General features: G+C 39.9%; 1 long non-coding RNA gene across 4 annotated transcripts in view; it reads left to right on the top strand.

The window, feature by feature from the left end:
* Positions 1-21,931, top strand: part of LOC309870549 — a 182,227-nt gene extending 160,296 nt beyond the window's left edge. For 2 of the 4 annotated variants that reach the window (XR_014314686.1, XR_014314687.1), the window contains 2 exons: positions 554-654; positions 7,873-9,725. This is a non-coding gene — a long non-coding RNA (uncharacterized lncRNA). Of the gene's footprint in view, positions 1-553; positions 655-3,764; positions 3,958-7,872; positions 9,726-21,856 lie in introns of those variants that run through there. The other 2 variants (XR_014314685.1, XR_014314688.1) reach the window with 2 other exon arrangements.
* The last annotated feature ends 1,024 nt before the right edge of the window (positions 21,932-22,955 follow it).

Genomic DNA, 22,955 nt, shown 5'->3' with positions numbered 1-22,955 from the left:
CATTGGAAAAAGACCAACATATCTTTCCAAATTTTATTTTTAAGATGCATAATTAATACAGAAAAGTATTACTGTACAGTAAAACCCAACATTTATCTCATTCTCCTAACAGAGTATGACCTATGGAGAAGGAAAAAACAAAAAATGTTATTAAAAATAAAATAGTTGTATATACCAGGTCCAAGATCACACTGGGAAATTACCTAGACCTACATTACAGAGAGAAAATTCAAATTGAATAATAGGAGATACTTTAGAATAAGAACTTAGTATATTCCAGGCCTTGTGCTAAACACTTCTTACACATTATCCTACTTAATCCTTGTAACACCCTGTGAGATAGGTGTTATTAACTTGATTTGATGCTGAAGAAACTGAAGCTTAGAGATGTTATATCCCTGAGATCCACCTACGGTACTATTCCATATGAGTTTTCATAAATGAAACAATTATTCCTATTTACAGGGCGTTAATTATGTTCTAGCAAGTGCTGAATGCTTTCTAGTCTTGTGGCAACTATGTGAGCTATCTGTTTCTACTATCTTTATTACAGATGCAAATGTAAGGACCAGAGAATTAGCCATGAGATGCTAGAGGCTGTCCTCCAACCAGTATGGTCTGATATCTACAAAGAATTCAAAAACTAAGGTCGAGGTAAGAATCTTTAATTTGAAAATGGCTTTATAGGATTATGTAACATATCCAGCAAGTACAAGCCAAATTCTCAATTCTCTGGAAGGAATAAAGTATAGGATAAATTCCTAAGGAGGAAAATGTTGCCTCTAGCACATAAGGTTAGTAGTGTAGTTAAAAATATTTGAGTCAAAACTGAATGCCAGTTACAAGACACTAAACTATGATGTGTTTAGTACCTTCCCCTTAATAGAGTAGTCAGTAGTTGATGTCCCAAAGGAAAGAATGTGTTTTGTTCTATGATGCAATTCGCTATTAGCTTCCAAATACCCATTGGCTTAGGCCATTGAAAGTGCCCTAGCTCATTAGTTTTCTCTGAATTTAAAAATAATAACTAGCATAACTATAGATCCTGCAAAACATCTTTTAGCATCAATGTCATTGCTCCACTTAGTAAAAAGGAAAAACATTACATAGAAAACATTCTGGAGCCCTACTTCTTAGTTTAAATCTAAGCTCTGCTATTTACTTACCTATAAGACTTTTGATGATTTTCTTATCTTTTTTGTGTCTCCTATCCTCAACTGCAAAGTAGGGAATGAAGGATGAGGGGATGTGTCCCAACCTGGCATGGGGTATCTAAATGGTAGCTGTTGTACATACTTGGGTGTTTATAACACCATTTGTGGCACTCTCAGTTTATTCTTGCCTGGCTGGTTAAATAAAAGTTACAACTTTTTTTTCAAGTCATGTTTGCAGTGTTATCCTGCGGCATTCCTGCAGGAAAAAAAAAAAAAAATCTTCTTTGAACGCCTAATCCCACCTCTTTTGTCATTAGGACGTGCTACATCACTTGCAGGGCCCAGCGATGAAAAATGAAAATGCGGGGCCCCTTGTTCACAAATTAAGAAATCCAAAATGACAACAGTGTTAAGCCAAGTGTGGAAACTTTCTCAGCACAGGACTCTGCAATGGCATGGCTTGAGGGCCCACGAAGCTGGCTGTTCCTGCTTGGTACCACTTTCCTTGATGAAAAGATAAGATGCCAAGCTCTCCTAAGTCACTCAGTTGTTCATTTATTTCTTGGAATATTTGTTTCTAACCCTACCTTTCCAAGAAAAGATTTAAGGTAATTCTCTCTACAAATAGAGTCTGAGAATGAAAATACTCTTCAGAAAACCAACTTCCTGTCCCAGGGCAGATTTTTACTATGTCATTAAACACGACTCTCTTGGAGTGTGGAAAAATCAAACAATCTTGGAGTTACTAAGGATTCATTCTGTTCAGTGATAAGCTCACAGAACTTTTCTGGGGAACTACCCCAGTCACGTCTACACAGGGCAAAGTGTCATGAAGCCTGAGGCACAGGGGCAATTCTTCACCTCTGACCAACAGCATGAATCCTAGGTTTTTTTTCCATTGGAAGAACCAACTCAAGTTTTTAACGTGCTTTTCCCCTTGTCGTTTTCTCAAGTTGCTCTCTACATCAGTCAACAATATTCAAGACTGAAATCTATTAACATAAGTTCTGTATCAATATTAGGTTACTAGTGTTAATATCTATTGAGCACTAAGAGAAATGCCAAGCCCCCTTCTTAATGAAGAGCCTTGATTTTATTAGGTTCAAATAACAAAGAAGTATAAGACCATGCATAAGTATAGTGTCTTTTATTTCAGAAACGTCTAGTGCTTGGCCTAGATTTATCCCATATGGCCTTCCTACAGTCTATAGCAAAGAAAAACTCAATCTATAAAAGACCCAGGTGTTCACTCCATCTCCTCTGAACCTTCCTTGAACTGATAGCTAGTGAAGAGCTGCCATTTGTTTAATTCATTTGCTCCATTATTTTAACTTAGGCACCGTTTAAAATTCCCAGAAGATCTCCAGGAATTGTTCGCAAATAAGGCAACCTGGTTTTTTTTGGAACTATTGACAGATAGGGCTAACAAAAAGATAGTAATACCTGCTTAAATTAGCTCATTTTCAATATTGCTATTTTATCAGCATCTGAATTTGAGCTGTGGTTGGCTAGTTCAAAGTCAGGAAGCCAGACAGCCTTGTAATCAGATCATGGAATAAGGCCAAATGTCCGTTATGGAAGCCAAAGGAATACAGAATCTTCAGTCCAAAAGCAGATTCAAAATTAAGAGGATCAGCAGATCAGAAGAACCATGTACTATAAATCAAAGAAAGCCCAAACATCAGGGCACATATTTAAGCAGTGCTGGGGCAGGTAAGCCATAGAACAAAATGTAGCAGCTAGACAGTCCAAGCAATCAGTCCACATGTAAATGGCTCCACACTGTACAGTGCATAACTTTTGTGATTTGATTAACCCTGACTCGAGAAGGCATCAGAGGAAAACTAGTATTCGGACAGTCTCCACAAGGATGGTCGTATCTGAAGGTCATGTTGTTTATTGTAAAACAAGATCAAAACTTAAGTTCTCAGGAACTGGATCACAAAGATTAGAACAGATTACGAGGGAACTAATGCTGCCTCAAAAAGCTACTCACCCAGAACTTCTTTTTTTTTTTTTTTTTAAGATTTTTAATTTATTTATTTGAGAGAGAGCAGAGCAAGTGAGAGAGAACAAGATGGGGGGGGGGGGGGCAGAGAGTGAGGGAGAAGTAGACTCATCCCAGAGCAGGCTGCTGGGAGAGCAGGCAGCCGGATCCCACTGGATCCGAGGCTCATGACCTAAGCTGAAGGCAGATGCTTAACCAGCTGAGCCCCCCAGGCACCCCTCATCCAGAACTTCTTATAGTGACCTGCTTAGGAATAAGATTAGGCCAGGAGCTGGGCTTGAATGACTCTCCAGATAAAGAGATTAGCCACAGTGGTGTCAGCTCACATCAGCTCTTGGGAGCCAGTTGTTAAAATTTAAGGAACTTCGTAAGCCAGATGTTAAACACAGCCATTATTAAAATTAAATTATTTAAACTTATAATTAAAGACATATTAAAAACAAAGATAATAAACCCTCAAAACTCATCCCTTCTTAATTACTTCACTACATTTTACTATTAGCTGTGGTCCTCAAGTTCTTTGTGTCTGTTATAACTGTGTGGTGAAAATATTTTATATTGGCATGATACTGCGAGTCTCTTCCCATTTTCATGTTCAATAGCCTCATATCGGGAGCTTGAAATTGGCCATGATGGAAGTATGTACAGCATGGAAATCGAAAAGCACAACAAATCGGGGCTTTTTGTGGAGCCAAGGAAGGAGGAGGTAGCTGTTAAACATATACTGGCGTATCACTGGTTAGTGTCCCCAGCATAGAGTTACTGAGAAGCACTGAGAAGTCTAATATCAATGCAGTTGAAGAGAATAAAGGATTCTGGGACAGCTATTTGCAAATTCCTAAACCCAGAATTTAACAATCTTCATGATGTGACCCCAATTTACCTGTTTACACTTAACCCATACTCCCTAGTCTCCGGCCACCTTTAACATCTCCCCATGTTTTCTCACACCTCCATTTATTCAACAGACATTTACCGAACTCCTACTTAACACTGGGCATTGAGCACTGGGTTGAAGAATCACTCTGGATTGAAGAATCAGAGATGTCAGGAGTCTGTCCTTCCCTCAAGTAGTTCACGGTTTAGGAAAGAAAGGGAAACAGCAAACAGACAAATGCTTCTAATCAGGCATGACAAGTGCCATGACAGAGGCAGATGTGCTCATGTACTCTGTGGAAATGCAGAAAATGCACCAATAAGTAAAGACAGCAGGGAAGACTCTGCCTCTCCCCACCCCACTTGTGTTCTCTCTCTCTCTCTCTCTCAAATAAATAAATAAAATCTTTAAAAAACTATATGACTGTAGCCCAAAATAACAGGAAGTGGGAATTTACCTTCTTGCCAAAAAATGGCTGATTCTTTAACTTTCTCTAACTATCACACCATTATCAGACCCGAGGGTCATCTTACACCCCTCCTTCTGCCCACTCCCACGTTCACTCAATCACCACGTCCTGCAGCCGAGTGCCTCTCAGCCAACTGTGCTGAGGTCCACTTTGTATTGCTTGCCCATATTGTCCAATACTTGGATAAAATACAGTAAAAGCTAATTACTAGATAAATGAAATAAAAAGCAAAGATCTACAAAATACAAGTCTAGGTTTTTCATTATTAGACTTAACAGATAAAAGATTCTGCCTTTCACTTAATGCAAAAGTTTCTAAATTCTTAGGTCAATTCCTGTATTTATCTCATAGCAGACGAGTCACAATCAGTTCACAGACTGTCATACCTGGAGAAGCATTGCTACAGAGCATAATATCTCCTTAGCATTTCTAAAACACTCCACTTTCTTTCCTTCGTTCAGCCTTGAGGACTTCATCATCTCTCTTCTAAGCAACAACCTAAACAAGATGGCCTCACTGCCTCCAGTATCGTCGGACCCCCACCGATTCTTCATGTTATCACCAACTAGATCTTTTTAAATCCCAAATCTCATAGGTTACTGTCAGTTATTTTCCTTTGCCTTCAGAACAGAGCCTAGAACTCCACCATCTGACCTCTGCCTGCTTTTCCAGTCTCTTCTCTCACTCCCCATCCTCCTCCACTGCCCCAGTGCTCACGTGCACACACACATACGCACACACACACAATCACTAGAGTCTTGCATTCTATGCTACAGGTACACCAAAGGACATGCAGGTTCCACTAGCTGTGTCACATCCTCCACACCTTTACTCTCAGTAATGCCTCTACCTGAAACGTCTTTCTGAAGAACAAAAAAATCTACTCAACTTTCAATATTCAGTTCAAGGGCCATATCTTCTAGGAAACTTTTCCCAATTCCATCTCCCTGCCCAGCCCCTGCCTCAGGGACCTAACACTCAGTCCTTTGTGCATTCATAGCTTCCTTAACACAGCATGTGTCACAAGTATTTATATCTGTTTACCCCCCAGACTGTAAGTTGCTCTTCCACAGACACCACGTCTAGATTTCTTTGTATTATTTCCCTAGCACTTAGCCTACACAGTTTCCAGCATCTTGTTGGTACTTGTGAATAGGAGGATGGATGGCCCGGAATGGAATAGTTGCACAGATAGATGGATGGATGGACATACTAAGGATGGGGAAAACAATAAAGTTGAAAAAATACAAGAACCAGATCAAGAAGTGCCTTGTATATCCTGTTACAGAATTTGTATTTTTATCCTAAAGGCAACTGAAGGTGTGAAGTATTTCAAATGGAAGTATGATAAAATCCCTATTGAGTTGGGAAAGGTGGGAATACAAAGGAGCCTAGATAGACCAGTTCAGAATCTATCACAACAAAGAAGGGAAGAAAAAGTAGAGGAGATGGAGAGATTGGTTTGAGAGATACTTAGGAGGTTGGACAATGAGAACTTTATTGATCAATAGGAATAGGAAGGATGATTTCCAGATTTCTGTCTGGCATCCCTAATCAGAGGAAAAGAATAAGGAGCAGGTTTTGAAAACAGTATCACATGAGGTCCTTCCTCTGTGTCAGCGGCAGTTGTAAAGCTTACTTTTCTCAAGTTTCACCAAAGAAGCCCAGCAGACAATCTCGCTTCTTCTTCAGGGAAAATAACAGTCATCAGGCAAGAATCTCCAGCGGGGTAGCAAGAGAGGGAGAAGCAGGCTTCCCGCTGAGCACGGAGCCTGAGGCAGGGCTCCATCCCAGCATCCTGGGATCATGACCTGAACCAAAAGCAGACACTTAAAAACTGAGCCACCTAGGCGCCCAACAACCCACTTTCTTTAAGATAAAAACTAGTGCTAACTTCAGGTAATATTTGCAGTACATTGTTGTTGCAAAAAGCTCAAAAATACATAAATGCATGAAAGAGAAATTAGATGTAATTCCACTATCCAGAAATAGTTCTTGTTAATAGGCTGGTATATTTCTTTCTAGTAATTTTTCTATGCAAATATATATGAATGTGTAAATGACTATACTTTTCACTTCAAATTATAGATATTTTGCCATGTTATTAAAAATTTCCATTGACATTTTAAAAGATGGCTTAATAATCTATTGTCTGGCTATACCAAAATTTATTTGATTAACTCTTATGATAGAATTTTTAGATTTTTCTACTATTTTGTTAAGGTAAGTAATATTGTGTACTATAAATCTTTCATTTTGGATTGTTTCCTTAGGATAAATTTATTAAAGTGGGACTTTATACAAAAAGTATGAACATCTTTAAAGTTTTTGATACATATTCCCAAATTGCTTTCCAAAAAGGTTGTACCAAATTATATTCCCATTCACTTTGCCTTTGCCAGGCTTATTATCCTTTTTTTAAAATAGAAAAAGAATTTTTTTCATCTAATGATCAGAAATGGTATCTGACTGTTTTGTTCTGCATTTCTTCAATTAAAAATGAAGTTGGCTACTGAACCATAGCCTTAAATATATTTATTCATCTATTTTATTTTTGGTGAATTATGTATTTATATCCTTTACCCATTTAACTCTTATACTCAATATTTTTTATTGGTTTTTATGAGTTCTTTATATGTTAAAGGATTAAATCTCTTGCTGCCAAACTTATGGAAAATATTTTCTCCTGTTGTTTTGACATCTAAGTTTGTTTATGAGCTTGGACATTTATGGAAGAGGGGGTGTATAGAGACATTTAAAATTTTTATATATTCAAATATTTCAATAATTTCCTTTGGGATTTCTTTCATTGCTACAAAAATTCTTTTTCTAGCCAGTCATTAGGGAATTATTCATCTACGTGATTCTATTATAGGTATTGTTCCTTAGTCTGAGCAGCAAAATAAAGATGGAAACACTCATTCTCCATCTCAAGGAACTCTACCAGCCAGTGTGGTAGCAGGCATGTACACATTTAATACAATAGTATAAGGGACTCCTATAGAAGGACTGTTCAGCCTACTTGAAAGAGGTTCATGACTAGGTCATGGGGCCAAATTTGCCTAAAGCAGCTCATCTTCTGCTTTTATCATCATTTATTAATTTTGGACCATTTAACATGTTCAAAAACTGTACTGTTTCTAGAAATATGTGAAATGGGAATATGAAAACTCATTCCAGCTAATCGGCCCTTTCTTCCTGGCTCTAGGGGTTTTAAAAACAATGACTCATGAAGTATTTGCCAGGCAACCACCCATCCAGGCTTCCCACAAGTCGGAGTTTGTCAGCCTGCCTCAATTTTATCTAAGAAATTAAATCTCAATTTTAGTTTTATTAGCACATTGACTGCTTTGCTGTTTTTCAGAAAACACTTTAAAAGGAAACATGTAAATTGTAATGAAGATAAAGAAGAAATGGAAAGCCTCAGATACAAAGGCAGTGATTGTTAATAAATAACCATTAACAAAGGTTTCCAGAAATTAATCAGCCCAGATGGGCATGGCAACCACTTGTGAAGGAAGCCTTCATAGAAATGCTTCCCTGCAAGAGTTCTGGGAAATGCTGGGTGTCATACACTGGTAAGAGGAACATAAAATTGGTACCTTTCCATAGGATAATTCTCAATGTGAGTTAAGAGGCTTACAGGTATTTCTACTTTGTGGTGTAATAATTCCATTTCTTGGATCTATTTCAAATAAATCATCAGAGATTTACATATACTGATAATCATTACAGTGACATGTGTTATGGCAAATATTCTAAACAGCCTTAAAAATAGGGAAATAATTAAATAAATTATTGTTAGAGCCATACTACAGGATGTACTGTATAACCATTCAAAGTTATGTTTTCAGAAAATTCTTCTGGGTAGTGGCATAAGAATATGCTTCCTATACAGTGGAGATGAGAAACATCTGGTTATAAAAGATATGTACAGCTAATTCCAATGTAAGTTTATGTTGCATAAAAGAAATTGAAGAAAATACACCAAAATCATTTTTTGTGGCTAATGTGTGGCTTCACATTTTGGACTTTCCAAACTTTCTACAATAAACTAAGTCCTATGAGGAGGAAGAAAGCTATTTTTGTATATGTTTGCTCTGTGCCGTAAAAGACCAATCCTTGTGATTGGCTATAAGTAGGCCTCTTTTCCCCAGACCCGTTTCCAGAAAACTGGGTGATATACAGATGTATGGAGCTTCCTAAATCTTTCCACTAAAAAGAATATGAAAGACATGCTTCACCCTTTACTTAAAATATGAATCAAATATTTTCTCTGTTCCCACCCCAGCCTGACAACATTCTCCATAAAGCCCCACTGCTTCTCAGGGAAAACAATAAAGTAAAAGTACATCGAGTGCCTAACATATGCTAGGTAATTTCACATACATTGTCTTGTTTGATCCTCAGCCACCCCTGTGACACTGAATTTGAATGTATTTAAGCAACTTCTCCAGAGGTAGAGCAGTCTTAATCAATAGAATGGGATTTGAAGTCCAGTCTTCAGACTCCAAGAGCTCATCACAGCAGACTTCTGTGTGTACATCTGCACATCTGAGCAATACAGAGAGTCCAAAAGTGTCCACATTATTTCAATTACTTGTCAGCTTAGAGAAATAAGACATTCATATTGTACACTCATCAGTTAGGTATGTGATAATAAATCATATATTTTTTGCTACTTGTCATTTATTTAAGCTCTGTTATCCATTATCATCATTTCAAACTGTTTCATACAGAACAAATACACAGTTCTTCTCAAACAACAAGCCTTCTGTAACATTTTGAAAGGATTCGTTTAAAAAAATTTGGGTCACAGATTGTGCATTTAAATTTATCTTTCCAGATTCACTTCTTTAAATCATTTCCCAAGTCACTAGAGATATGTTTACCTTCACTGGCAATCCCTTTTACACACTAAGCTACCCCTGGCCCCCATACTTCCCACCACACACATGGAAATCAATCTCACCCATTTCCATTAATCCTGGACCAAATCCAATCTCAAATTTTGGTTCGATATTCTCCAACTGAAGATAGTTTTCTAAGACTGGCCCAGTTCTGCTCTGATCATTCACTCTGTATTCTCTTATTTGTGATATATTTAATATGTTCTAAATAATTTCACATTTCATATGTCATCTCAAGTTTGTTCTTTCACTCTGTTTCTACCTATTTACGTTCTAAGTTTCCCAGGAACCGTGAACATATTTTTTCTCTTATTTCACCCCAGATGCTTTGTTAAGTGTTATGTCTATTTTTTTATTCATTATGTATATAATGGATAGGCAATAAATGCTTGTTAATTAACTGTCCTCAGCTCACTCATATTCACCTACAAACACACACTCAAACAAACAAACAAACAAAATCAATGAAATGGAAAAGGAAGAAGAAAGGACACCACAGTTTGAATTAGCATGGAAACCTTTACCTTTGTGAGTTAACTTGTACATCAGAAAGTACATCAGGGAGGGGTCCCTGGGTGGATCAGTTGGTTGAGCATCTGACTCTTGATTTTGGCCCAGGTCATGATCTCAGGGTCCTGGGATTGAGCCCCATGTCAGGCTCGGCTGGGCATGGAGACTGCTTGAGATTGTCTCACCCTCGGCCTCAGTCTCTCTAAAATAAATACATAAATCTTTTTTCAAAAAGTACGTGGAGAATATATTTTAAAAAACAGATTCTCCATTTGCTTATTTAATATTTCAATATATGAAAATTGCTTAGTCAAACTTTCCTTAAATCGATAAGTTAAACATTATTGAAAGACAAATTATGTAATGTTCTTCTAAAGAAGAAAAAAAGTCTTGGCTAAAGAAAGCAGCCATATGACTACTTTTTAAACCAGAGTTTTCCTTTAATCACAGAAACATGAATTGAATCAAGAAACTGAATTAAAGTAAACCCTGAATCAAAAACCCAAAAAGAAAAAAATATATAAACTATACTAATCTGCAGAAACACAAAGGGAACAAAATACAAGTATGGTAATAACTTCGACAGAACCAAAATCTCTCTGAAAATTATTTGCTTAGGTTTGGGGGAGGTTTGTTTTTTGTTTTTTGTTTTTTTAAGATAAATGACAATTTTTCAATACTTTTAGAAAAATATTATCCAGCAAGATAGTATGTCCTTAACAAGAACAACTTGAATGTTAAATAAAAGGGTCATTCCAGTATTCTCTCCAGAAACACTTGGCCAACCTAGTCTGCACAACAAGCTAAAACTACGGTTCTGAGGACCAGGTCTTAAAGGAAGCTCTAGAGAAGCTGGGAAACGGGAAGAAAACCTACACAGAGGCTGCAAGTCCCTGGCCCTGACCTGAGGTGGTGAAGGATCAAGATACCAGCAGAGGAAAGGAGTGAGAAGGCTAATCTCTTTTTTTTCCTTTTTAAACTCTCCTTGCCTTGGGGCACCTGGGTGGCTCAGTCAGTTGAGTATTGGACTCTTCATTTTAGCTCAGCTCATGATCTCAGGGCTGTGAGATAAAGCCCAGTGTCAGGCTCCATGCTCAGTGGAGTGTCTGCTTGAGACACTCTCTCTCCCTCTCTTTCTGCTCCTCCCCCACTCTCTCTCTTAAATAAATAAATAATTTTTAAAAATAAACTCTCTCCCATTCTCATGATCTTTTCTCCCTTTCCTTCTTCTGCCTTTTGCACAAATCATCTCTTTTTCCTCTACTTTCCTCTTCCTTTTCTTTTGACACTTATTTCTATAGCTTTGTCTTCTATATCTTCTGCTATTATTTCTGTCTTTTCTCATCCTTGTTTTCCCCTTTCCTTTCCTTTCTCTTTTTCTACTACTTTCTCTGGATTCTTTCTTTTGATCCTATCTTTTTTTTTTTTCTGATCCTTCCCTTCATCCATGTTTTTTCTTTTCAATGATATGATCTCATTTCCCAACAAAATGTTTTTCATCTTATGAATTTTGAATTGATTACCCATGTTCAATGAAACAGATTCAATAATAATTACTTATTTGCCTTATCCAATGTGATGATATATGTTATTCATAATATTCGGTGGGAAATATTATTTATACACTTATCAGGCCTTTTTGTTAAATACTATTTCCATTTTTTTATCACTACTCCATAATTTGCAAAGCAGGTTTTAGTGAACATGGATAATCAATTCAAAATTCATAACAGTGGTAGATTTTAAGATAACCTTGCTATGTCTCACTGTGATAGTTAGCATCCAGGATGATCCCGCAATTATTATTATCTCCTGATATTTATGCCTTCACATAGTCCCTTCCCATATTGTATAAAGGTTGGTTTGTGTGACTAGTAGAATGTGAGGGAGGTGATTGTGTGACTTCTGAGGCAAGATCATAAAAAACATAGAAACTTCTACATTACTTACTTGAACCATTTGCTCTGGGAAAAGTCAACTACTATGTTATGAAGGCACTCAAACAGCCCCATGGAGAAATACACATCATGAGGAAACAAGGTCTCCTGTAAACAAGCACCACATAGTTTCCAGACATGTGAGTGCGCCATCTTGGAAGCAGATTCTTTAGCCCCAGTCAAACCTTCAGATGACCGTAACCCTGGCCAACATCTTGACTGCAACTTCATGAAAGATTGCCCAGCAGAACATTAGCTGGTCCCTAAGTCCTCACAGAAACTGTGAGAGATTAATGTTTATCATTGTTTTAAGCCACTAAATTTTCTGGTAATTTGTTATGGAAAATAAAAAATAAATAAATAAAATAAATAAATAAATAAAATGCCTTTTTTTGGAAACAAAACCAAAACAATTTGTGCATACACAAACCTGATAATAGTTCTTTCTTTACTCTGCCAGTAGTATGTATGCACACACCAATTCTGGAGAGGAAATTTTGGAAATTTTTCTGGAAATTTCTTTTCTGCATCCAGTTTAATTCAGCAGTGCTTCTGTTATTGTTCTTATATGAGGATGGAGAAAATAATATGCATAGAATAAAATTAATATTTTTATGTTTAACAAGTCTAGTTACATTATAAAACAAGATTCCTATGACAACACATAACAAATAAGATCCTCAAAAAAAATCAAAGCAATAAGGTATAAAGGAGAAAAACAGTCTCTCTCAAAATAGTATATTTCTATCCTGAAATATATCTTCTTTTAATTATCCGTAGCATGGAGCTAAAGAACATTCTTGTTATTTGTTCTCATTTTGAAGACATTTATACATCCCCTAGTCATAATTATATTTTCAAATTTTGAAATCAAAAGTAATATTAAATCTTGCTAAATCTTGCGACTAGGAATTGCTATCTAGCATCCACCATTGCATTTTTTAATATTAAAAAAAGTAAAGTCATCCTTCTAATGACCCAAGAATGTAATCTTATACTGCTATTAACCTAAAGCTAAAATTGAACATCAAAACATTCCTCCATATAAAAACTGAACTGTACTGTTATATCATTTAATTGAATCTTTAGATCTAGCTCCAGTGTATCACTTCCCAACTGCACTGGGAAGTTACTGCCAAATTGCTCCTATGATTCTGAATTTCTTTCTTACAAAATATCCTGATAGGTATAATGTGATCATCATTTACATGATCCAAGATTAAGATGATAATAAAAAAGAATTAGATCAAAACACCAGCTAAAGAATCCTTCAGTATGTATTTCTTTGTAATAATAACCACACTATTTTTGTAGTAGTCTGTGAGGATTCTGATAATCTATAGATTAAAGGCTGAGTAAAATTCATTAGATGATCCAACAAATATTTACTGAGCTCTGATTAGATGCCAGGCATCAATCCTAGAGTTTGAGAAGCAATCAACAAGGAACATCAACTCTCTGCTTTCATGGTCTTCATATTGCAATGGTTGGCAGACAGACCAAAAGCAGGTTTAAAAAAAAAAAAAAAAAGATTGTTTCTGGTGGTGGTAAGTGTTGTGAAGAAAATCCAGAGTGATGTGTAAGGGGAAACTTTGTAAGGGGTGGTCCAGGAAGGCATCTCTCAGGACGTGATGCAATCTGAAACTCTGGATCAGAGCATTCCAGTTGGAGGAAGTAGCTGATGACATTGAATCATTTCTTTAGGTGATGTACCATTAGTTTTTTATACCTCTAAAATTCTAAAACACACCGTAAAACATTGTCAAATATATTTTTGTTTCTTGGTTTACACAGCAGTACTCTAGATTTGATCCTAGCACAGATATGATGATCATGTGCAAAGGGTCAAATATCTTGACTTATCTTCACCTATACCTTAGCAACCTTGGCTAATGACAAACCCCTTGGGAATATTAGATATCCGATTTAGCTGGTTCTGAATTCTTTCCTCATTCTCAAGGATTCTGAATTGATGTGGGAAAAACTGGTGGTGTTGGATGTTTATGAATTGTAAGACTAAGATCTTAAAGTCCTTTGTTATTCTATGCAAGAATTGTTCCTTTCCGTCAGCCAGCCTCTTAAACTAACATCATTTTGAAGTTTAGCCAGTTCAGAGACTCCAGAATCAACGATAATGCTAGGTGTTTATAGAATCATGTTTCCAGGTACCTGCCCATGAAGTAGCTTAAGACACATAGTAGCTTTCCACCAATGAAGATGGTATCACAAAGTAGAGGTTTCCCATAAAGTAGCTGGAACAACATGCCATAAAAGGCTCTCTTACCCCCCTCTTAACCCCTCAAAGATTTCAGTAAACCCATCCAGATCTGTGTCTAGAGGCCTCCCTACAGTTTCTTTTATAAATTCCTAAATACTTATTCTCAGAGGTTTTTCTCTGCTTGGGTCCATACAAGTTAACTCTCTCCTACTCTGCTGATCTGCACACAAGCCCCCCTGATGCAAGTTAAAAAACAAAACAAAACAAACCACGTCCACCAAATATGAAACCAGTTCCTTCATTTTAGCTGAGATTTGTGCGGGAGGGAAGAGAGGAAGCGCCGGGACAGAGGGAAGCCGCTTTCCGCCCTCCCAGTGACTGCAGCCCAGCCTGATCTCGTTTCGCTGGGCTGGGAAGTTCCTGCCCAGTTGCTCCCTTTGTCTCAGAAACATTCCGCCCACACCCTTAGCCCCTCGGGGGCTCCCTTCTCCTTTCCCTGTTCCTATCAGGGTCCTTTTCAAAGTAAATACATCCATCCCCCTTTCGGAGAGAAATTTTGGTGCAAACCAGCAATAAAGTAACGTTCCCCCACCTTATCGCACACGATGCCCCAATTCTTATCTTGGGGCCACTGTGAGTTGGACTAGACCTCACGAGGGTTCGTGCATTTCTGAGCCTTTATCAAAAAGAAAATAGTTTGAAAACGAAGTGGAGCCACAGGGAGGGGTGCTTAGAGGGGAGGAACTAACAAGTGGTTTCCCACATTTGCTCAAAGGGGAGGCTGTTGATCTGTGAGGTTTGTCACACACACACACACACACCCCACTTCCAAGGGCAAGTTACATACAGAGAACAGCGGACCTTTTCACTTTCTATAGGATCGTATTGTGCTGCAAACTGCGACTGCTTGTAGTGAGCTTTTGACACATTTCTTTCAAGTTGCTCCGTATACCGAGGGGTTTTGCATTCTCTGATCCTCCTCTCTTAATTTGAGAGATTGCCACACACAAGATGACATCAGGAATTCCTGTGCTTCATTAGAAACAGCCTCTACTCTATCCACTTAGGTTTAGATGGTGAGGATGGCTTTTCTTTCTTTCTTTTTTTTTTTTTAAGATTTTATTTATTTACTTGATTTATTATAAGCAGAGAGGGGGAAGCAGGATCCCTGATGAGAAGAAAGCCCGATGCGGGACTCGATCCGAAGACCCCAAGATCATGACCTGAGCTGAGGCAGAGGCTTTAAACCACTGAGTCATCCAGGCGCCCTAGGATGGCTTTTCTAAAAGAAATACATTTATCAGAAAGTCACCTAGAATTTCTAAATATAGGGTAACTTCCTGAAACAGCAGGAGCTCCTGCCTTTGGATACTTTATTTATGTGATATAATGAATTCTGATTCCTTTGAAATTGACAAGTAAATATAAATAAAGGAAAAAATGACTTTTTTAAAAATGGAAACATTACATGGCTATCTTCGCTTTCACATCATTACATGTGCCTGGCCAAGTTGATCATGAGCATGTAAACTGTTTTATGCCATTGAAAGGAGCATAATTTTCACATAATTTGGAGGTGTGATTGTTACTCAAACGTTTATGCTCAATTATGATAAACAAATGCCCATAGAATTAATTCAGCTGGGCCTGTATTTCTATGATCAGGCCCCCTCTCTCCTTTCTTGACCCCTGACTAGTAATTTCCTCTGACTCGCTTTAATCACGTTTTATCCTCACAGTGCTTCTTAATAAGGTCCATTTTTGCCATCTCTCTGCAATGAAATGCTGTTTGTGTAGTTTGATCTGCGGGACCTAAATGATCTCTGCAGTCAGTGCCACAGATTGTATGTCCCACGTGGACAGAGAATGATCGATTTTTTTAAAATTCAGACTGAATTTATTCAGAGCTTACAAAAATGTTTTACACTGAGCTCTTTCATTTGCAAAGGAACGGAAAGAAAGAGAACACACTCCCCTCCCAACCCAGAATAAAAGGACACCAGGAGAAGCTTGGGGAGCAGAGGGAACAGAGGGCCCAAAGAACAATGCAGGAGGGGTGAGCATCTCCTTCAGCTTCAGCAGGGAGCTGAGAGGGGGGCTAACTGGAGGAGGAGGATGGTGGCAGGGAGCCTTGCTTCTTGGGCCAGGGTCCCTTGCAAAGAGGGGTGTTGCAGCAGCTGAAGCACGCTGGGCTCAGTTTCTCAGGGGAGGGAAGCTGTTCTCCTTAGCAAATGCCCACAATGGCTTCCAAAGCTATTATTAATAATAGAGATGACTCACCTAATCAGTTTTCTCTCTGCCTCTGTTTGACCACCTCATGGAAAAGCAAGTGCAAGAATGCAACCCAGACAAAACAGAAATGACCATTTTCCCAGCCACGCTGCTTGGAACTTTAGTTGTCTGGTTTCCACAACCGTGAGTCTCTTCATGCACCCAGGGACCCTACCAGCTCTGTAAAAATCAGGCGCCCTGGGAAGACGACAGAACAGTAGGATCCAACCTAAGTAGTGTATGTTTAAAAAATAAGGTGACATTTGAATGTCTAAGATATTGAGAAATACACCATGAATTTACTTTTAGGGCAGTGAAGCATTCAAACACTCAACCTGCCTCCTGACAGGCATCTTTTCGAGAAGCCTAAGGGTTAGACACAACACTCTGAGTATCATTAACATGTGGATTCTGTTCCCTTACACAGACAGTTATTAAACACCTACTGTATTCAAGATATCATGAGGATCACAACATGAGTAAAATCATTCATTTCCTCAAGAAAGGCATATCCTCACAGAGAATGGAGAGGTTGTTAGTGTTAAAAATAACCCTGACAAATATTTACTGAGTGTGGACCAGGTATCAGATGCTCCATATGCATTATCTCATGGAATCTTCATGACAACTGTCTATAAAAATGATGAAAAGAGGACAATTTTAGGTGAAACAAGGAATTTAACACTTCATGAAGTGGACAGTCTCCTGAGGCCAGCAAAAAGGGGGTAGAAGACAAGAAACTTTTACAAGATGAAGAATAAAGAACTAGAAAGAGAAAAATAGAAAATATCTGATTGGGGCACCTGGGTGGCTCAGTGGGTAAGAGCCTCTGCCTTTGGCTCAGGTCATGATCCCAGAGTCCTGGGATTGAGCCCCACATTGGGCTCTCTGCTCTGCGGAGAGCCTGCTTCCTCCTCTCTCTGCCTGCCTCCCTGCCTGCTTGTGATCTCTCTCTCTGTGTCAAATAAATAAATAAAATCTTAAGAAAAGAAATAAAGAAAGAAAACAAAAGGAAAGAAAAAAGAAAAAGAAAATATCTGATTGTCTCAGATCACATAGTCAACCTGGTTTGGGGTAAGAAGGCCCGGAGTTGGCTTGGCCCAGGATTTGGGGCTAGCTAACTGAATATACTGGTTTTGGTCAAGCAGAACCATTTACAGAGACACAAAAGCACTCTAAGTTTGGGTTTGCTGATGGGACACCTTGAGCAGGAGTGGCCCCGTCTTTGGCCTAGAAATTTATTTCAACACAACTGTAAGATATAAGGACTGTTATTCTCTTTGTTTGCAGATGAGGAAACAGAAACAGAGAGGTTAAAAATGTACCAAACCCAGAAGAAAGTAGCGAAGCCAGAATTCAAATGCTGAGTCTGCTGTCAGCATTTCCATCCCTAAGTCATTGTCTACACTGCGCCCATGATCGTCACGCTGGAACAGAGAGCGGGGAGCACACGAGTAGAGAGAGCTAGGAGGGAAACTTCACAAAGTTTGGAATGCTCTCTCTCTCCCCACCTCTCTCTCTCTCTCTCTCTCTCTCTCACACACACACACACACACAGTCCTTTCACTTGAACTGAGAAAACTGAAAGCATGATTCAAAGAAAACATGAGAGGAAAAAACATGTCCCCGTTCCCATTCTCGCCTCTAAATATCACTGATCAATTTATTTTAAGAAAAGGGTTTTAGGGCTGAATTACCCTGATCATTGTTTAGATTTACCACTTTATACACAGAGCCAAAACTTCCCTAACCCAGACTCACACTCAGACAACTTTTATAAGGAAAATGAACTCTATGAAATAGAAATCACTTTCATCATGCTCGTGTAATCCCAGAGGTGTCAGCTATCCAAAATTCTAGAATTGTCAAGATTTTATTTCTAACCATGGTCCCCTATTTTAAGGCCAAAATTCTCAGTGTTTTGAGCGCAGGTTACTCTCATGTATTGGGTCTAGCTGCTGGATTGCTGGGCTGCCTTTCATGAATTTAACATCCATGTAAATCAAGGGTTTTCAAAGTTGATTAAAATCCTCATTAGGCAAACATTGGTAACATAGAGAAGAAAATTAGATCTCTCTCCATTGCTTCAATTCCCTGATTTGTTACTGAAGTCCTTTATGATTTTTAGTTGGACTCAGATGGAGACACACAGATAGCTAGTTAAGGCAAACAGTAATATCAACACATGATTTAAAAAAAAAATAAAGAGAAACAAGATATGAAAAGAAATCAGCCCTAGCAACAGAAAATAACACAAGTAAACAAGGCTAGCGGTAGTCTCCATGCTCCCCAGTCTCAACAATTTCCTTTGCAACACAGATGCACATTTCCGCCAACAACAATGTCAAAACTGGGGCTACATCCTAACAACGTCCTACCATCCTCTTTCCTTCCCTTGCCCTCCTACTACAGCCACCCCCGTGCGTGGTCCTATATCTCGTCATAAACTCTTCCCCAGCTTAAGCTCTTTTGCTGCACACAGCTGAGGAAGAGGCTGCCAGGTGTTCCCTGGTTAACCCTGACCTTGCTCTTAACAGAGCCTCATCCGAACAGAGGGAGGAGTAGCTCCACTGGTCTCTGCGGGAGCCCAGACTGCATTGTCACACAGCCTCAGATCAGCACGGAGATCTGGACTCTCACTTCCTATGTGGCCATGGGTATAGCATTGACACTCCGCCTGCCTCCATGTCCTCACAAATAAAACCTAGACAGTGCTTACCCCATAGAGTTTTCACACGGATTAAATCAACTTTGTTTAAAAAGATGAGTATCAGAGGCATGGTAATGCTCACCCGTGCATCTTTCTTTCCTTAAGGCTGCCCCCCAGTTCCCTGAGATTGTGGACTGTACTCAAGGGTGTTTCCTCCCTACGCTGTACTACCTCTTCTGGGTTTTTCCTACTCTGTCCCCACCTTCTGTCAAAATGACCTATCCTCACACTCCCAGACAATCTGGTCTCTACTATGGGGGCTACTTGCCTTTCCTTTTCTGCATTTTGCCTTTGATAACTACACCCTGCCTGTGCTCAGCCTCTGCTATGGTCTGAATATGTGTGTCCCTCCAAAATTCACATGCTGAAACCTACCCCCACCCCCACCCCCCGTGATGGTATTTGGAGGTGGGGACTTTGGGAGGTGATTAGGTCAGGAGGGTGGATCCCTTATGAACAAGATGAGTTTTCTTAGAGAATGGACCCCAGAGACAGCCCTCTGTACTTCTGCCGCGTGAGAATGCGGCAAAAAAGCCACCTATGAACCAGGAAGCAGGCTCTCGTCTGACCCAGGATCTGTCAGCACCCTGACCTTGGACTTCCTGACCTCCAGAATTCTGAGAGATAAATTTCTGTTGTTAATATAAGTCATCCGTCCAGTCAGTGGTGTTTTTGTTACAGCAGCCTGAAGGGACTAAGCTGCCCCTGGCAGCTGACAAAGCATCGTCCTTGTCAAGCCCTCATTTGTTCCTCCTCATGTTCCTGTAACAGAAGCAAGATGAGTATTATTTCTCCTTGTTTTATATTAAAAAAAAAAAATCAAGGGGCTAAGCAATGAAAGGATCTGCTCAAGGTCACATCAAGAAAGAAAGGGGTAGAGTCAGGGATGGGTGCCAGGTGTCCTGCCTTGCGATCCCTTTCTCTTTTCCACTGTTTTGTTCATCCAACAGCTCTCGGTTGAGTGCCGGTTTCGCCATTCCAGAGCTGAAAACACGTCGGAGAGAGAAGCAATGTCTCTGCCAACATGAACTTCCATTTCGGTTACAAACGACTTATTGAAAACAAATTAATTCTTATGTAATAACATAAACAATTTGTAATGTCAGATAGTTATAAGTGCTGTGAAAAAAATAATGAAGCAGGATAAAGGGATAAACAGAAAGATGGGTGGGGGCAAAAGAAGGAGCCCCTTTAGATAGGATTGTCCTGAAAAACATCCGTTCCTCAGAGATCTGAGGAGACCGGGGGAAGAGTTATGTGAACATCCACAGAAACAGCATTCCAGCCAGAGGGAAGAGCAAGGACAAAGATCCTGAGGTGGGTGTGTCCTGCTGGGTTGAAGGAACGGTATGTCCATTGAACATTAGTTTTACTGGTTGTTATTAGGTGTTACTTGAAAGAAGCATGTTGTGGTCCAGTAAGTTTCCGAGGCTCTGGGCAAAGCAGAACTTCCAATAGCCTCTGACATACAAATGCACTCCCGCGAATCTTCTCAAGCAAGCTACAGCGCCCACAACATTGCACAATGTTATTCAGCCATGGAAACCTTTCCTCAAGGAGCATCTCAGGGGATTATTGTTCCACAGAACACTCTGGAAAATGCTGCACCACACCCTGCTTTTACTGGAAAGAGGAAGTCGGGCCAGGAACTAGAACTCCAGGCCCTGTGTGAAGCCATCGGAGGACACCTAGAGAGGCACCGAAATCATTATCAGGCGGTGGCCAGCTCCACTTACCATAGAGGAGAAGGTTCAGGAGATTCTGGTTTTTGTCGACTATCTGAAAATCCTCTTGGCTCCTATTTCCTGTCTGAACCTCCAGTGTTTTCCATGATTTAACCCTCGTGAGTTGATTCCAGGCTCTGCGGACCTTTCTTAGTGCTCTCATTTGAGGAAATAGCAGGGCAGAGCAGGAATGGGGGGGTGCTCCCCTTCCCGGTGCACCTCTGCGGGGAAGGAAGGACATGGGCGATTTCCATTTCCCTGAATGAAGTGTGCCCTCCATCACCTCCCCTGCAGCTGAGGACAGGAATTCAGCTCCCACCCTTGTGCCCTCGTCCCTGTGCTCTGAGCTCTGGCTACCATGGATAGACACATCCAGAAGTCATTCAGCTGCAGACAGGTGCGGATGCGGCAAGAGGAAGACTCCCATTTGGCAGGAAAACTGCCAGCTGTGAAGAATGCTGATCACTGCTTCACTTGGGAAGAATTCCCAAGCCCTCTGCAAGCGAGGAAGCCAGGAAATGAATGGGAAGCAGCTGGAGTGGGCCAGGGAGAAGGGACAGCCCAGAGAGAGCAGGAGAGGGCCAGACAGTGGCCTGACCCAAGGGAGCCCAGCAGAGGTCAGCGGGGCCAGCTCCTCCAAAGAAGGCTATGAGAGGGAGAGGTTGGTCCCAGGGCTATCACCCAGCAGCTGGACCAAGTCATGTCAGAAAAAAGTGCCAGGGGCACCTAGGTGGTTCAAGTCCGTTAAGCGTCTGCCTTTGGTTCAGGTCATGATCCCAGGGTCATGGGGTCCAGCCCTGCATTTGGTTCCTTGCTCAGCAGGGAGCCTGCTTCTCCCTCTCTCTCTGCCTGCTGCTCCCCCTGCTTGTACTCTCTCCGTCCGTCGAATAAAATAAATAAAATCTTAAAAAAAAGAAAAGGAAAGAAAAAAGTGCCAGCAAGAGTCATCAGTTGGCTTTAAAAAAATAAACTGTATAAATAAATGTTAATTCCAGATGTTGCTTACTCCTAAAATACATAAAATGTAAGTGATCAAGTGAAAAATACTAAATGAATTCTTTCTTTCAGGACTTTCAAAGAAATCTTGCAAGAAAAGATTTGGCTAAGAGCTTGACCACAGATGAACAAATGTATTGCAGGTAAAACGAGAATTTTTTTTCATTGTGATGCCTTGTCATTGGGGTTTTAAAAAGAGTCGACTTAGAAGAAGAAAAAAAAAGTAGACTTAAGACGGTGATCTATACACAGCTAAGAAATTCTACTGAACACGGCAAATGCCCCAGGCCAGAATTTGTGGGCATTTACTCTTCATGTGACAGAATAGATCAAATTAAAGATAAAAGAACTGTTATAACTTGTGTGAAGAGTTGAGAGCTTGCTGAGCACCAGACGTGTTACACACACCACGTGTAACGTGTACAACAAGCGAGCGTTACCGTGCCTGTTTTACAGAGGAAGAAACCGTGGTTATGCAACATGTGTGATGCCACAAGGTTAGTTAAGAGGGTGGTGTAGGATGCAGAGCCAGACCTCTCAGACCGGAAAGTCAGGCCCTTTCTGCCATCAGACACCACCTGCATTATTGCATAGAGAGCAGTCTAAGGCAGAGCAAAGGATCGCGGACCTCCTCTCTAGCGCCCCCTCCCACCCACTATCAATGTATAAGATACATTTATTTATTTATTTATTATTTACTTGAGAATGGGGGAGAGCCGGTGGGGGTGGGTGCAAGAGGCAGAGGGAGAGGGTGAAGGAGAAAGGCAACTACAGGGCGGATCTCACTCTCACGACCCTGAGATCATGACCTGGGCAGAAATCAAGAGTCGGGCCCTCCAGCGACTGCACCACCCAGGCACCGTACAAAACACATTTTTTTTTTTTGTATCCTTTTTTTCAGCTGTCGGGAAGATCACTAAATATTTGTCTGATGCTTTGAGAGAATTAGAAGGAAAATCCTAGATTGAAAAAAAAAAAAAGAATTAATATCTCATGGGATAGATGGGATAGATCAGACATAAACTTGGACTGATGTGACTGCTCTAAATCACCCACACGTTGGTAGCTTTGAAACCTTATGGGAAGCTGCTGGGCTAGAACTCCGTGAGATAGTAAAGGTAATCACAGAGCCTTGGTCACTCCTTGCCAGCTTCTGGGACACTTGGTATTC

Source organism: Mustela nivalis (assembly GCF_964662115.1).
Source record: "Mustela nivalis genome assembly, chromosome: 7".
In the NCBI taxonomy this organism is placed as follows: domain Eukaryota; kingdom Metazoa; phylum Chordata; class Mammalia; order Carnivora; family Mustelidae; genus Mustela; species Mustela nivalis.
The sequence above is the reverse complement of the archived record's forward strand: the minus strand, read 5'-3'. Positions and strand labels throughout refer to the sequence as shown.